Below are 15,960 nucleotides of genomic sequence, written 5' to 3'. Positions count from 1 at the left end.
CATTCATCTGAGACCTGCACCATACTTATCCTCCAATCACACGTGGAACATTCTCCAGAATAAACCATACGTCACACCAGAAAATAAGTCTGCACAAGGTGCAAGTCTTTATGGGCACACAAGCGTAAGCCACCATTTGAAATACCAGCATCACGTAGCAGAGGGCTTCCTTTGAGTCCCAGCCACTATGCTTCTGATCCAGCTTCCTGCTAAATGTGCACCCTGGAGGCAGCAGCTGGCACCTCAAGTACTTGAGTTCCTGCTGTGACTACGGAGATAACAGGTGATGTTCTGGGATTCTGCTACAGCAGAACTAGAACAATTTCAGTAATGTTTCAGGATACAAAATCAACATACAGAAATCACTAGCACTTTTTTTTTTTTTTTTTGACAGGCAGAGTTAGATAGTGAGAGAGAGAGACAGAGAGAAAGGTCTTCCTTCCGTTGGTTCACCCCCCAAATGTCCAATACGGCTGGTGCGCTGCGTCCTGCGTGCTGCGCCAATCCAAGGCCAGGAGCCAGGTGCTTCCTCCTGGTCTCCCATGCGGCTGCAGGGCCCAAGCACTTGGGCCATCCTGCACTGCCTTCCCGGGCCATAGCAGAGAGCTGGACTGGAAGAGGAGCAACCGGGACAGAATCTGGCACCCCAACCGGGACTAGAACCCGGTATGCTGGTGCCACAGGCAGAGGATTAGCCTAGTGAGCCACGGTGCTGGCTAATCACTAGCATTTTTATATGTCAATAATAAACTAGAATAGGAAAGAAATTCCATTGAGAATCACTGCCAAAAAAATGAAAGAATACATTTAACCAAGTAAATGGACAATTTCTACAATGAAACTATCACCACCTGAGGAAGATACAGAAAAGTGGGAGGGTTATAAGAATTATTACTATAAGTAATAATAAGAGTACTTTAACAAGTTTGGGAAAATGGAAAAATTATCTTGGTGCAAAAAAAAAAAAACCATTAAAATCATGTATGGTTTCCATGAGTTTTTAGAAGTACTCTCATATTATTATTCTCAGTGTTATGCTGTATTTCTTCCACTTGAAGAGGTGAACAGTCATGTCCCCATTATTCAGCAGTGGCATAGAGGCTCCCATTCAAAATGATCATGTGGCTTTTCCAGTTAGCACACAAGGTCAGGCATTATGGATATGAATTTTCCTTATTCAGTCATCTCCTGTTTAAGTGGATTGCTAAAACCTATCTTAATTTTTAAATCACAGAGGGATTGGAAGATGGCAGAATACGGAGGGGGCTTACTGCTCAAGATTAGGAGAAAATAGTTCTAAAAAAGTGGAGGGAGTGCAATCTCAGGGAAGGGTTTGGGAGTAGGAGGCAGCACTGTGGCATAGTGGGCGGGGCCTCCACCTGTGGTGCTGGTGTTCCAAATGGGTGCTGGTTGGTGTCCCGGCTGCTCCACTTTGGATCCAGCTCTCTGCTGGCGTGCCTGGGAAAGCAGTGGAGGATGGGCCCAGTGCTTTCGGCCTCTGCACCTGTGTGGCAGACCTGTAGGAAGCTGCTGGCTAATGGCTTCCAATTGGCTAAGCTCTGGCTGCTGTGGCCATTTGGGGAGGGAATCAGCAGATTCAAGACCTGTCTCTCTGTCTCTCTCTTTCTCTGTAAGTAGCTCTACCTCTCAATAAATAAATAAATAGATAACATCTTTTGAAAAGGAGTTAGGGAGAAAAGTACAGTGGAAACTCCACCGAGATCAGAGGGATGCTGTGGATCCACGGGGAGGGTTGGATGCACAGCATGAGCACAGACACAGCACAGGAGCCCAGCAGTCAGGAGCCTCAGCATCGGCTTTGGAGAGTAAGGTGAGACCACACTGCAGCCGCAAAAGCCACTGCACATAAAGCTGCAGGGAGAGCCTGGCATGAGTCAGGCCTGGAGCCCTGTGGGGGACAGTGTACCTGCCAAACTAGAAGGATGATTACACAGTTTGTCTCTCTGCAACCCCCTCATGGCTGCCTGCAACTAGCTGAGGGTGGGTGCCATTTTGGGCAGACATAACAGCTGCACCAGCTGTGTCCAGTGCCCAACAACAGCCAAGAGGAGACAACTGAAACTGGCTGGGAGGATTAACAGGAGACTGAGCGCCCATGTAGTACCGTGAGGTGCCCCCAGCCTCTCAGCACATCACAGACTCTGGGGCTTAGGCTGCCTGGGTGGAGTATCCACGAGCGACTGGGTCTGGGAGCTCTCATATCTTTGTAGACTGGATGGACTGGCAGGGCAGAGTGGATCCTTGGTGCCCCATGCTGCGGGAGCCTTGTGTGCTGGGACTGTGGGAACAATGTGGCTGCATGGGGCGGTGGGGCACAGGTTGTGGCTGAGTTTCTGGGCAGATGTTGTAGGCAGCTCCATACACTCGAGGCTCCCTGACTGCCTGGGGTGGTCACTGCTGCAGGGTTTCTGCTCACATTGAGGACTGCACAGATCCTTTGTATAGTTCTTGTGGCAGCACAGATGAATATCCCACCCACTGGGGCTAGTGCCCAACCATTTGCTGCCTTGAGGGAGAGAAAGTGAAGGTGAGATTATGTCAACAGGGCTAATCAAATGTGCCCATTTGAATTTAAAAAAAAGAGATTTACCACATCGAACTTGGGTGTCACCTTTTTCATACTATGAAAGAACGTGAAGGCAGAAAATCTCCCAGTAAAAATAAAAATTTTTCTGGAAATGAATGAAGTTGATGACACATCATATCAAAAGTACGGGATAGCCAGTGCTGCAGCTCAATAGGCTAATCCTCCACCTTGCGGCGCCGGCACACCAGGTTCTAGTCCCAGTCGGGGCGCCGGATTCTGTCCTGGTTGCCCCTCTTCCAGGCCAGCTCTCTGCTGTGGCCCAGGAGTGCAGTGGAGGATGGCCCAAGTGCTTGGGCCCTGTAGCCTCATGGGAGACCAGGAGAAGCACTTGGCTCCTGCCTTCGGATTGGCACAGCGCGCCAGCCGCAGTGCGCCAGCCGCAGTGGCCATTGGAGGTTGACCCAACGGCAAAAAGAAGACCTTTCTCTCTGTCTCTCTCTCTCACTGTCCACTCTGCCTGTCAAAAAAAAAAAAAAAAAAAAAAAGTACGAGATACAGCAAAAATAGTGTTAAGAGGGAGTTTATAGCAATTGGTGCCTACATCAAGGAATTGGAAAGGCACCAAATAAATTAAATACCAATGCATCTCAAGGACCTAGAAAATGAACAACAAACCAAACCCCAAACTAGTAGGAGGAAATAAATAACTAAAGTTAAGAAAGAAATAAATAAAATTAAAATAAAAAATACATCAATGAAATGAAGAGTTGTTTTTTTGAAAAAAGAAAAAAAAAAACTGAAATACCATTTGCCTAACTACCAAAAGAAAAAAAGAGAGAGAGAGAGAGAGAGTGAGTGAGAGAAAGGGAGAGAAGATACAAATTAATAAAACCAGAAATGAAAAAGGAAATGTAACAACAGATACCACAGAAATAAAAAGAATCATCAGGAATTACTACAAAGGGTTGTATGCCAACAAACTGGGGAATCTAGAAGAAATGGATAGATTTCTAGAAAAGTACAATGTACCAAAATTGAGTCATGAAGACATAGAAAACCTAAACAGACCTAGAACCAAGACAAAGATTAAATCAGTATTAAAGACCCTCCCAACAAAGAAGGGCACAGGACTGAATAGCTTCACTGCTGAAATCTACCATTTAAAGAAGAACTAATTCCAGTTCTTCTCAAGCTATTCAAAGTAATTGAAATGGAGGTTATCCTTCCAAACTCCTTCTATGAAGCCAGCATCACCTTAATTCTTAAATCAGAAAATGATACAGCAGAGAAAGAGAACTATAGAACAATTTTCCAGATGAATATAGATTCACAAATCCTCAATAAAATACTAGCCAACTGAATCCAGCAAAACCAAGTTCTGGCTGTTCCACTTCCTAGCCAGCTCTCTGCTATGGTCTGGGAAAGCAGTAGAAGATGGCCCAAGTCCTTTGGTCCCTGCACCCTTAAGGAGACCCAAAAGAAGCTCCTGGCTTCTGGCTGTGGATCGACACAGCTCCAGCCATTGTGGCCAATTGGGGAGTGAACAAATGGATGGAAGACCTCTCTCTCTCTATCTCTCTCTCCCTCTCTCTCTCTCCCTCTCTGCCTCTCCTTCTCTCTCTGTGTAACTCTGACTTTCAAATAAATACATAAATCTTTAAAAAAATTATGCTATATGTACTCCATGGAATAGTACACAGTGGTAAAAATGAAATACTAACCCTGTTGTTCACAACAAAATGTATGCAACTGGAAAACATTATACTTAGTGAGATAAACCAGTTCCAAAAAGACAAATACCATATCTTCTCCCTGATCTGTGGTTAACTAATAGAGTACCTAAAAGGTAATCTATAGAATTGAAATTGACACTTTGATAAGTGATGGCTTTGAACAATCCTTATCTTTATTGTAGTCAAACTTTTTTTTTCTTTTCATACTATTTGTTTAATTCATTATACTTAGTGTAGGGTTAATCTTATGTGTATAAAATTAGTTGAAAATGGATCTTAGTAAAATAACAATGGGAGTAGGAGAAGAAGGAGGAAGAAGGGTAGAGTGAAGGTGAGAGGAAGTGTAGGGTGTGAAAAATCACCATGTTCCTAAGTTTGTATATATGAAATGCATGAAGTTTGTATGCCTTAAATAAAAGGTTTCTAATAAAAAATTATAAATCACAATTTCCATTTTATGGAAACACCTGAATTACTTTTCTTATCTATTGCTATATTCTCCCCAAAACAAGTAACTCTACCTGAAGAGAATGCTAAAAGCTGAGTTTGTTTTACTTTTCACTGGCTTTGTCTGACTTATCAGAACAGATGTCAAAGTGCATACAATGGGGAGGTTATCTCTAGGGAGATTCTGTTTCAGAAAACCCCAAGTGATTGCCTTGAAGACAGCAAGATGATCATCATTGCTCTCAAAATTTCTGCTTCTTAAAGTCGTATTTCACAAATTTGTACCTTTTTTTACATTACTGCCAAGGTAAAAAAAAAAGTTGTAATGTTTACATTAATAATGTTTACAGAACTTTGTTCTGCCTTATTATAATGTAGAAAAGCACAAAAAACTCACATATATTCTGCATATTTATTTACTTAGCTTTCTCTGAGTTGAGAACATGTCCTGTAGTTTGTGGAACTGGATGCACTTTTGTCCCCTCTAAGTACTCTGTGCTTCTATCACAGAAATTGTCACCTTAAATTACAACTGGTTTCTTGTAGAAAATTTCACTACTGGAATCAAGAAGATGGGCCATATCTTTCATTTCTACCTCTAATAACTTATGTTTGCATTTGCCTAACACACAGAAAAAAATCTATACATGTTTATGAATATGAGTGGATTAATAAACACAACTAGTTTAGTTTAAAGTGATTTACAACTCTGAATTCTGGAGATTTGGGTACATTTGTCTGTCTGGAGTTTCTGGACCTGAGTGCTTTGGCCGTTTCTTCATGTAGAAAGAAAAATATCACTATTCACCTCCAACAATGTTTCTCTGAATTTCCTAATCACAAAAATCACTACTGATTCTAATTAAAATTCAGGTTCATTCCATGTATATTGCCAGGTTTAGCAAATACTAAAATATAAGTTCTTTATCTGCAATAAAAATTTAGAACAAGTATTCATTATTTGTCTAAAACTCAATTACACTAGTATCCTATATCTAATATTTTATATGTGAATCTTACTGGGGAGATATTCAGAATTTATGTTTTTACATCTCTTTCAGGAGGGTTTTGTTATAATGTATTGAGTAGACAGGGAGCAGTCTCCTTTTTGGTCAAGCATCCCAACATTTTTTCCAAGTGATTCTTAAAAATGCTCAAATTCATTGCATAAATGTTACCAGTATCATTGTTAGTTAGAACCCATGACTATTTATTATGACTTACAATCATAATTATATAGACTATTCAGTATATTTTAGAGAACTTGGTTCCATTTTTGCCGATTATAGCACTAAATTCTTCATTACAGTCGGTGTTCAAATTTTTTAGTTCAAATAATTATATCATTTTTTTTAAATTAGAAGGACAATATCATTGGACTTCTTGGAAGCTCTAAAAGTGGGACTTAGGGAGATAATTCGTTTTTCATCTTGTCCTTAAATCTGTGACATCACTTGAATCAAGCTGAATAACGACAGAATGTGGTGAACCTTGACTCATATTTTTGTCCTCAGAGGATCCTCAGCTCTGGAATGTGGTTCTTCTCTTGGTCCAAAGAAACCTGAGCTTCCTGGCTTAAAGGATATCTTCAAGAGCCAATTGCTTTTTTTAAAAAAAAAAAATTGCCTGAGAGTTTGAAAGTAGGGGTCCAGATGATAGATGGTATTTTAAATGATTTTGCCATGTTATGTATCCCCAGAGGATTTATAATGGAAACATTTCAAAAGGTAAAACCAGCAATCAGACATGTTGGTTTATGAAAAATTAGCCTCAAATACTTTGAAAGTTTGACATGTCAATGATTCCCGGATTTCTAACGTCAAGGTGTAAGAAGCTAATTGCCAAAAATACATTCACGAGTTTAATAAACATAACTCAGTCCAGCTTCAATACTCTAGAAACCCAAGAAAGTTTCAGGATTTGATTTGTCAGAATTTTCATGACCTTTGGGAGTCTCCCACTAAAAAAAAGTCAAGCACATTTGCTTTAAGTAATTCCAGCCTTCAATAATAAATAAAAGAGCTCCTTCACCAACATCAGAAATTTCTTTCAGAATTCTTATTTTAAAAGGCCTAAATGTTCTGTAGAATTTTTCAATTGTTTTCATAGATCTAGAGAAGGTTTGGGCTTCTCAAGGGTTAATACTCTGGGGACAATGAAACACTGGGAGACATTTCCTCCTGAAGAGTTTTTGTTAAGGAAATATGGGTGTAGTCATTTGACCTAGTGGTTAAAACACAAATTTCCCATATCCTAGTGCTAGGTTCAGTTCTGAGCTCTGGTTCTTGAGTCCAGCTTTCTGCTGTGCAGACTCTGGTAAAGACAGCAGTGATGCCTCAAGTGACTGAGTTTCTGCCAGCCCTCTGGGAGACCTGGATTCATTCCCAGCACCCTTGCGGCTATTTGGGGAATGAGCCAAGATGTGGGATCTCTCTCTGTCTCTACCTCGCTCTCATTCTCTCTGCCTCTCAAATATTTTTTTAAAAAAAGGAAATATGCCCTACCAGAATTTGAAGCTTATCAAGATTCTGTAAGATCATATAAAATGATTAACCTTGAAATTTTCAATGTATTTTTATCTTATACAAACATAAAACAAATATATGAAGAAAACGTTCAAGATTACTAGCTATCAAGGAAATGCAAATCAAAGATTCATCTCACCCCACCCCTCTGTTAGACTGACTAAAATCCAAAGGACAGAGAGTGACAAATGCTGGTGAGGATATCATGAAAAGGGATAACTTAGCCATCATTGGTGGGAATATAAATTAGCTGCCCACTGTGAAAAACTAGAAATAGACATCATATGACTCACTACTGGATATACACAAAAAGACATGAGCATGTTATAACAAAGAGATACCTGCACCACCATGTTTATAGCAGCACTGTTCATAATAGCCAAAATTTGGAATCAACCAAAGTGTCCACATTAGATGAATCGATAAAGAGATTGTATATATACACAATGGAATGTTATTCAACTATAAAGAGAAGAATGAAATTAAACCTTTTGCAACAAAATGGAAATAACTGAAAGACATCATGTTGAGTGAAATAAGCCAGACACAAAATGACAAATACCACATTTTGAAATTAAAAACAAAAAATATATGCTTTTGTGTACCAGTATTGTTGCAAATCTAGTTTTGTAAAACTTTGTTTTATACTTTATCAAATCAATGGCTAAGAATGTTATACTACTACAGTTTTAATGATCTAGGATTACATTCAAATTTAATGTATATGGATGGAATGGTCATTTTTCTATCCAATTATTCCTTATATCTGTTGTTCCTGTTCTTTACTGTCTCTTGGAATTGACTGGCCCCAGGAAGAGTGGAATATTATTCAGCAATAAACAGAATGAAATCCTACCATTTGAGTACAACGGGTAGAACTGGAAATTATGTTAAGTGAAATAAACCAGACACTGAAAGACAAATACCACATTTCTTTCTCATATTTGGTAACTGTGGGGAATCCCACAGGAATCTCAAAAAGAGTCATGGAGCACCACTTACCTGACAAGGAGATGAACTGTAGAAACACAGTAAAACATTGAGTTAAGAAGTTACCACTAGCCACAAAATAAAAGTAAAGTGGAGTTATAAGTCAGGAGCTAAGGCAATGCCTAACAGCTGTTAGGGAAACACTCCTAATCATACCAAACAGACATCTCTGGTCAGTCAGATAACAGTGTGCTATGGACAATACCCTCCTACCCACGCTGACTGGACAGTCCAAGCATAAGCAAGGAGGAACCAGCATTGACTGGACAAGTTGGAGGATGGCAAGCTGGAGAACTGCCGAAAATGAGGATAAAAAGGGAGCCCTCGCACCACTCTTCATCCTCTCGGGGATCATGGCCCGGTGTGTGTGAACCTCTGGATCTCCACACATCTGGAGCTGAAGGGGCAGCCTGCTACTCTGCACGGAGCAGATAGCGGCACAAGCTGACAACAGACAAAGGGTCCAGTGTGTGTGAACCTCTGGATCTCCACACTTCCGGAGCTGAAGAGGCAGCCCGCTACTCTGCACGGAGCAGGTAGCAGCACAAGCCGACCTGCAGAGCTGTCCCTGAGCTGCAATCCCACTGTGTGTGTGTGTGTGTGTGTATGTGTGCGTGCACGGCCCAGTGTGAGCGAACCTCTGGGTCTCCTCGCACGTGGAGTCAAAGAGCCAGCCCGCTAGCTTTTGCTACATGGCACAAGGTGACAACGGGATCAAGAGGCCATCTGGAGCTGCTGCGTTGCTGCTCAGCCGCTGTCTGACCAGTGGAGCTGCCGCCTCACCACCTCGCCTGGAGTCCTTACCAGCCCTCTGCTAGAGTTGACCGCAGAGCCGGACCAGGCCTCTCAGCAGGGGACCTCTCCAACTTCTCGCCCGCCATCCGCCTGGAACCTTGAGCCTACTGCCCAGAGTGATAACCTTCCCACGGCTTCCCTCCTGTAAGTGACTGGTCCGAGTTCTGTCCCTGCTGGGACACTGAACTCTGGACACTGGACACTCCCCGCAAGAGAAACACATTCGTGACAGTGATGTGAGCCTAGATACGTAGCAAACCAATGTTGTGTATTGAATCTTATGCTGTGCTTGTATTGTTCATTGTGATAGTACTTAAGATTATTTTAATAGTGTTTGTTATGACTTGTGGTATAATATTGATTGCCTGGAAGACAAGTGATATTGTTAAGATTGGGTAGATGTAGTTAAGTAGTTAAGTGGTTAAGTTATGTAGTTAAGTAGTTAACCATTTAAGTCACCTTAAATAGTAGTGTTAAGTTTAGTGATAAGTGTATTAAAGAGGATAGATTGATAAGTATATTGGTACTGATAAGTGTATTGACCTCATTGAGCATGCTGATGAGTCCTATGATATAAAACCCCCTGGTGTGTCCCCAGTGTGTGAATAATAAAGTTGGAAAAGACAGTCTTGTGTCCGTGTGTTCCTTTCTTCCCCATGACTGACAAGTTGTACGTTGCACTTGCTACTGTCGAGCTGTGTGACAGTAGGCACTCGCGACAGTAACTAGAAATGTTGATCTTAAAGTTGAGTTGTAATTATTGGAAGCTAGGAAAGTCAGGCAGATGAGGGATAGAGATGGATTGGACAATAAGTATCAAAACAGATTTAGATAGAAGAAACAAGTTCAAGTGTTCTAAAGCACAGTTGGGTGACCATAGATTATAAAAGGACCTTTTATATATTTTATGAAGAATTAGAAGAGAAGACATCCGAACCTCCAATATAATAAGGAAGCAATAAAGGGATGAAAATTCTCACAATCCTAATTTGATCAGTACATATTTCAATTGTATTGAAAAATCACGTTGTACCTAGTACTACTAAAGGTATTATATGTTAGTTAACATTTAAAAATAGGGAAAATAAAAATAAAATACATTTTTGCTAAATTAGAAAAAATTTCTTTATTTTTTGGGCCTGTTCTGTAAAGTACCCATAATTGAAGTTGCTGATCATAGGATATTTATATCTTAACTATTATATATTGCTAAATTGTTACCCAAAATGATCATTGTAATTTATGTTCCCAACTTAAGTGAAAGGAAATTTCTAGTCCTAGATGCTCTCACCAGCATTTTGCACTTGTAAATTTGTTGATTCTTCTGTTAGTGAGGTTGCACGTGTTTTCTCAGATTTATGGACCTTCTGATTTGTGTTATCTTTTTTCTTTGGAATCTTCTTTTTTTTCTGAAATGTTTTCCTATGATTTAGTGTCATTTTTATGTATGTGTACTTGTAGTTCAATTTTCTTAATACTTTTCTATCTCAAGTCTTAAAGGTATGTTTCAAACTTAAAAGGTGACTTAAAGTTTTGATTTCTATTAGGTGCTTAATAGATCTGAAAATTTATTTTCATGCACACAGTGGTAAGTTTCTAATTTTATCCTTTTTGAGTGTGTAGTCAATTGTTCCACAAAGTTTATGAGATTTTCCATCCTTGTTTTACTCATTTGCAGTAATCAGTCACAAACTAAGATTTCATATACACATGGATTTTTCTGTGTGCCCTAGTTCTGATTTTTTTTCCTATAGTTTGATTTTAGCATTTCACTTATCAAAAATGGAATACTGGATTAATATATACTTAATAATAAAGAAACTGTGTGAGTGATAGCATTTTGAATAGAAGTTTTTCTTTTGTCTTTCAATATTAGTGCTATCTCATTCAAATGTGCAGAATTGTAAATAAATTTTCTTCTTTTAAAGATTTATTTATTTGGAAGGCATAGTTAGAAACAGAAAGAGAGAGAGAGACAGAGAGAGAGAGAGATAGAAAGAGAGATTTTCCTTCCACTGGTTCACTTCCCCTGATGGCTGCAGTAGCCAGCAATGGGCCTTGCCAAAGGCAGGAACAGGAGCTTCATCTGGGTCTCTCACATGGCAGACAGGGGCCTAGATTTTTGGACTACCTTTTGCTGCTTTCTCAGGCTGTTAGCAGGGTTTTGTATATTAAGTGGAGCAATCAGGACACAAACCAGCCCACATGAGGCATGCTGGCCTCTCAGACTGCAGCTTAACCTGCTACACCATAGTGCCATTCCTGAAATAAATTTTCGTAAGACTTCAATTACATTCACATTTAAAAATTTTATAGGTTTATTTTTATTTATTTGAAAGTCAGAGTTACACAGAGAGAGGAGAGGCAGAGAGAGAGAGACATCTTCCATCCACTGGTTCACTCCCCAAATGGCCACAATGGCCAGAGCTGCACCGATCTGAAGCCAGGAGCCAGGAGATTCTTCGGGGCCTCCCACACCGGTGCAGGGGCCCAAGCACTTGGGCCATCTTCTACTGCTTTCCCAGGCCATAGCAGAGAGATGGATCAGAAGTGGAGCAGCTGGGTTTCAAACCGGCATCCATATGGGATGTCAGTGCTTCAGGCCAGGGCGTAAACCTGCTGTGCCACAGCACTGGCCTCCACATTTAAAATTATTGATGACTAATATTTTAAGCTTATCATTAGGAATATGCAAAAGGAAAACAAAATAATCACAGAAGAGTAGAAATGAATGAATGAATGCTCCTAATTATGGTCTTAATCTTAACATTCCTTGCCCTGGGTAGATGCAAGTTTTAGACCCACAAATGTATGTTCATGTGGGGAGCAACTCGGACTATACTGTTACTGGAATTAAGACTTATTCTATACATCTGCTCTCCCACAATATGGCGCTGGGAGAGGAGCAAACAGCTTCTACCCAGCTGCCTCTCACCAACTTGACAAGCTGCAGGAGCTGCTCCTGATTGGAGGAGAGCAGCACACTCAGCGTGTGGGTAGCAGAGCACGGATTGGTGGAGAGGACTATATAGGAGGAGAGAGACGGCATGGTGGTGTGGGTTGGTTGGAGAGTGCGTTGGAGAGTTCGCGGGGAAGTTCGTTACTTCGTTCTTTCTCATTTCTCTCTACTCATTCTTGCTTTGGGAGTTTGCTGTTTACTTATTCTTACTTTACTATAGAAAGGACTTGTAAAAAAGGGAACAACAAGCATCCGGTCCGGTGCGGCTCCTCCGCGTGCGGAGGAGCAGCATGTTCACAGTAATCTGAACTCAGTTCAATGGGTTCCTTCTAAATACATGATAATGAAAACTTAATGAAGTTTGTTTTTTTTTTTTTTTTTTTTTTTTTTGGACAGGCAGAGTGGACAGTGAGAGAGAGAGAGAGAGACAGAGAAAGGTCTTCCTTTTCCGTTGGTTCACTCCCCAGTGGCCACTGTTTCTGGTGCGCTGCGGCCGGCGCACTGCGCTGATCTGAAGCCAGGAGCCAGGTGCTTGTCCTGGTCTCCCATGAGGTGCAGGGCCCAAGAACTTGGGCCATCCTCCACTGCACTCCCGGGCCACAGCAGAGAGCAGGACAGGAGGAGGAGCGACTGGGACAGAATCTGGCGCCCCAACCGGGACTAGACCCGGTGTGCTGGTGCCGCAGGCAGAGGTTTAGCCTATTGAGCCATGGTGACGGCCTTAATGAAGTTTTGAGTACACACTTAACTCCTTCAGTGGAAATCCATTTAAAACATTTTTTGGTGACAACCCAAATAGTCCTTCTCCAAATCAATTTGTTTGATATAGTACTGCTGCTAACAACTCTAAAGCAAATATGTGGAGGATCTAAAGGAAAAGGTTAAAGAAAATTTTAAGAGAATGATTGTGGTTGGAAAAAAAAAACCTAATGAAGCTAAGTAAGAAGAAAATGGTCAGTATAAGACATATGCTGTTCTCTTAATTTATTGTAGTTTTGAATTCTATTATTGAAAGTTAAAATTTAGGATAAATTAGACTTTAATTGATTAACAAGGATGGGATACAAGATAAAATAACTGCACATCAAAATTATAACCACAGAAAAATTGTCAATTAAAAATCTCTGGAAAGAATTTAAGGTTAAAAAGGAATGTCTATAATCAAAATAAACAACTTAAGAGTTTTTTTATCATGTTGTATTAAGAAATTTAACAAAGAGTAGAACACTGTGAAAAATTTATTTCAACAGTTTTTGTAAAGAACTTAGGGGGAAATGTTATATAAAACGAAGTCATTGTTATTCAAATTTGATGTTACTCCCAAGTGACTGCATTATTTCATATAGGTCTTTTAAACCCAAAAATGAAATAGAAGAACACACATTTAGCTTTGCATGAAGTAGCAAGAATCCAGCACACCCTGTTATTAACAACCAAAAAACAAGACCTCCTTCCCCCAGAAGTAATTGGCATTGGATAACAGCCCTCAGAACCATGGTTGTGGAGAGAAGGAACACTGAAGAGGTGAGCCCTGTAGCTACCTCAGCTTACTGACTATAGGTAGTTGTCAGGTTTGAGTGAGCTGAGAAGAAACCCAGAGAGCCCAGAAGCCTTACAGAGTTTGAGAGACAGATATTGGCGGCTGGGGAAGCAGAGATACCTAGAGTTCGTGAGGCAGAGTGGACGAAGTTGCATAGAATAAGAACCTCAGAAATCTATGGGTGGGGATGGTGGTCAAGGATGCATTGAGAGAGCTGTATTCATGCTACTTCTCTGTGCTATGTACTAGCAGGAATTCTCCAAGACAGAAAGGGAAAAAAAGCCCACTGCAAAACAGTAATCCAAACAGATCTGGAATTAGTATTCCCACAAACAAAAGTAGAAAAATATCATAATATAGGGCATTAGATAGGATCTTGACAAATTTGTTTCCTTGGTATGGAATTAAATATTCCTTAGCCTAAACACTGCTCTGGAGGGTGGGCCTTTTAGCATAGTAGTTAAGTCTCTGATTCAGAGTCCTGCGTCTCGTATTGAAGTGCCAGATTTGAGTTCTGCTACTCAGCTTCCGATCCAGCTTTCTGCTAATGTGTACTCTGAGAGGCAGCCAAAATGGAGGGTTCAAGTTCTTGGGTCTCTGTCACCCATGTGGCAGACCTAGATCGAGTTCCAACTCTAACTGTTGCAACCATTTGGGGAAAGAACTAACAGATGAGGAATCTCTGTCTGTCTGTCTCTTAGCACTTCAAATAAAATGAAAAAAAAAAAAAAAAAGAAAACTTAAAGAGTGCTCTGGATCCATTTTAACACAACTTAAAAAGCAACTCACAAAACTGTCAAATTCTAATACCTTTAAGGGGATGAAGCAGCATCTATCAATGAGCTAAGTGAAATTCCCTTAAGTCATACGTTCATAATTCCATTATAATTTACATTGTTTACTAGATAATCATATTTTCCAGCTTCTTTGAATGCAAGAATATTCAAGGAATGCAAGACTGCAAAGAAGCAAGAAAATATTACCTACAATCAGAACAAAAGGTCAGCTACTAGAAAGGGGTCCAGAAATGACAGTTTTAAAAATTATTATATTGTGAGAACCCTAGCGATGCCCCCTGTATTAATTATAACATCTTTATCTTTTTGGTGGAATTCCCATAAAATACCAGTGTGAATAAAAAATGCTGCATATGGAAAATAGTTTGGAGGTTTTTCATAAAATTATGCATTCACTTACTCTAAGATCCATTAATCACACTCTTAGTTACTTAGCAAAGAAAGTAAAACACAGGTCTTTGGGGCTGGCTATGTGGCATAATATGTTAAGCCACCGTCTGCAATGGCAATGCTGGCATTCCATATAAGCACTGGTTCAAGGCTGCTCCACTTCCAATTTAGCTCTCTGCTAACGTGTCTAAGGAAGCAGACAAAGGTGGCCCAACTGTTTGGGCCCCTGCAGCTCTTGTGGTAAACCCCGATGAAGCTCCTGGTTTCTGGCTTTGACCTGACCTGGCCCAGCCATTGTCTCCATCTAGAGAGTAAACCAGGAGACCAAAATTTCACTCTCTCTGTCTCTCCCCCTTTCTCTGTATCTCTGATTCTCGTATAAGTAAATAAACCTTTAAAAGATACACATGTCCACACATGTAGTTGTGTATAAATGCTCAGAATATCTAAATCTTTGATAGTTCTCAAATGTGTATCAGCATGTGAACAGGGAGATTGTGATATAACTACCTAAAGTAATTGTGCTCACTATGAAAAAGGAACAAACTGCTGGTACACAGAGCATGTGTAAACCTCAAAGTCATTATTGGAAGTAATAGAATCCAAATAGAGACACTTACAAGACCTTACTAGGAAAAGCACCTTAGTGACAGAAAGCATATCTAGGTTTTCCAGGAACTGTGACCGAGGACAGGAAATTGACCACAAAGTGGTATAAGGAGATATGTACATAAGATGTATGCATTTTTCAAAACCCTTTGAATTTTGCACTTAATATCAGTGTACTTTACTGCATGTAAATGCTACTTCATTAAATGAGTGAAAATAAGTGCAATAGATTTGTGGGTAGAACAAGTTTCTAAAACATGAGAGAGCTTGACCAAACTTTGAGTATACAAATTTTAAAAGATAAACAATTTGGTAGTAAAATCAATAGCAAATAACTGCTTGCAGTAAACAGAGCTTCTTGAATTAATGTCAAACAAGGAAAAGTCTGCTCACATTCTAAGAAAGACTTGATATAGTGCCAAGTAAACTGACATACACTAAAACTGGCAAAAAAGAAATAAACACTACATCAGTGTTTTAGGAGAGCTAAGGTTTTGGCAAGATTTAAAGTGGATTTAAAAATTAAATATATGGTTTTGAGTCCATTACTGGAATGCTTTGAGTCTTTGATTTATATAGTAGTGGACACTTGTGATGAAAATAAAATTTCAAGAACAAGAATTGCAG

Source organism: Oryctolagus cuniculus, chromosome 5 (assembly GCF_964237555.1).
Source record: "Oryctolagus cuniculus chromosome 5, mOryCun1.1, whole genome shotgun sequence".
NCBI lineage: Eukaryota > Metazoa > Chordata > Mammalia > Lagomorpha > Leporidae > Oryctolagus > Oryctolagus cuniculus.
This window is presented reverse-complemented; position numbering follows the sequence as displayed.